Below are 2,013 nucleotides of genomic sequence, written 5' to 3' on the forward strand. Positions count from 1 at the left end.
AAAGTCATTTTTAAGTTAAGTAACAGTATGCAACTAGTCAGCAAGAAGCTTTGAAAATAAATCATTTTACTTTATAACCTTTAATTATACAATTTAACTGTTTATCTCATCCAAAAACACGATTGTAATAGACTATTATTACAAACAATGTGTGTAACCAATAAAATGCTCTCTTCGCCTTTACAATAGATTTACAATCGGTTTTATTACTAATCAATTGTATGGAAACAATGGAATGTAAAAGAAAGTGTTTTAGAAAAACGAATAAATATCAGAACTAAAATAGGAAAGATATCAATTGAATTTAAAAGAAGCACTCATATCTTTGCAGCAATTGTAAATGTAAGTATATTATTTGTTAAAAAACAATATTTATTTTAATTTTTTTTCGTTAAGTACAGGAGGCTAAATTCAAATATAAACTTTAAAACCTACATATCAAATGTTTGTAAATTATACTAACATGACTACATGTTTGGACTGTCATTGAATTTGATAAAAGGTTCTCTTGTACTATATTTTTTAAGCTGTACCTTTTTGCAACTTTGCCCATTACTGTTTAAAATTGGAGTTGATGTACGCCCATTTATAATACCACTATGATGATTAATCTATTGACAAAATAATTGTGGTAATTAAACTGTATAACTCAACAAAGAATGAACAAAATTTAACATTAAAGCTAAATAACCGGAAACTTTATTAAGAAACCCAGATCCTAACGTACAGTCTACAGGTATAGCCTCTCATATTAATACGCTAAATTTAACATCCTAATAAGAGTTAATATTGTCACTTATTACATTTGGAGTTGTGTAAAATTGTAGAATATGTTTTATTACAGATGTTCACGCCAATATTTCTCGTAGCTGTTACAGCATTCGCTTTATTATTAATTGGTGTAAGTATTCTTGCAATAGTCAAATATAATTTATTTCAAAAGCCTTTATCTTATCCTGCACGTAGTATAGTTTTTCTTGCATGATGTAAAATCTTGATTTGTATGTGATAACGATTACATAATAATTAGTACATACAAAATAAATACATGTTTGTTGAATGCTAATAATTAATTTTGTTAAACGATTCTAACGGTTTGTGAATTAACGTAAAGGTAACAAATTTAAAATGCAATGAGAACTAGTATACGCCAATTAAAGTCATGTCAGAAAAATTATACTGTTAACGATTTTATTTATTTGATTTAGAAACTTACCTTTTTTCATAAATCATAAAACATTTATAAAAATATTTTTTTAACAAAGAAAAGAAATTAAACAATATTTACTCATATAGTGTACTGGTTTACATTATACTTAATGCAACATATTCTTTTCAGTTCATCTATTGGTTTTTTGTTTCAATAAATCATTCCATTTTCGTACTCTTGTAATGTGTTTGTTTGTCACTAAAATATAAACACTGCATTGCTTGTAACAACTAATTATTCTTTTTTTCAGGACCCAAACTACATTCGAGACCCCTTCTTCTTCTTAACTCCTCCCCCTTTTTGGACCCCCTGACGCGTTACTAATTTTGAAACGTCCCTTTTTTACTGGAAAAGTTGTGTTGTAAAACAAATATAAAATTATCCATCACAACATGACTCTTATTTGTATATCATACTAATTATAGCGTTACTTAAAATATGTACAAATATTAACTTCTTGATAAGGCCCTTTTACACTTTTTACTTCGTAGTCGTATTATCATTAGTATCAAACGTAACATAGCAACGACCTTGAAGACGATTGTTTATTGCAAATAACTTTAATGAAAGGTTACGATATTCTATAAGGGATGGCACCCACGCGAAAGTAATCACCATTGCAATGAATCAAGATAACAATTATTTAATAAAATTAGGCATGCTTAGAGGGTTATTATTTTAAAATTTAATCTTTTTTTCATTTTGTGAGATGTAAAACACTTTATAACCCATGGTTTCAATGTACTCATAAGAAAATGAATGTATAAATACGGAAACAACGACATAAAAACTATTTTTGTAAA

At 27.2% G+C, this 2,013-nt stretch overlaps 1 long non-coding RNA gene across 1 annotated transcript; it reads left to right on the forward strand.

Annotated features, from left to right (window-relative positions):
* The first annotated feature begins 217 nt into the window (after positions 1-217).
* On the forward strand, positions 218-1,601 carry LOC128982632 (uncharacterized). Its single transcript, XR_008489701.1, has 3 exons — positions 218-342; positions 845-901; positions 1,461-1,601. It is a non-coding gene; the product is annotated as an uncharacterized LOC128982632 (long non-coding RNA).
* The last annotated feature ends 412 nt before the right edge of the window (positions 1,602-2,013 follow it).

Source organism: Macrosteles quadrilineatus, unplaced genomic scaffold, assembly GCF_028750875.1.
Source record: "Macrosteles quadrilineatus isolate MER2022 unplaced genomic scaffold, UCM_ALF_1.0 Scaffold_819__1_contigs__length_30479, whole genome shotgun sequence".
Lineage (NCBI taxonomy): Eukaryota > Metazoa > Arthropoda > Insecta > Hemiptera > Cicadellidae > Macrosteles > Macrosteles quadrilineatus.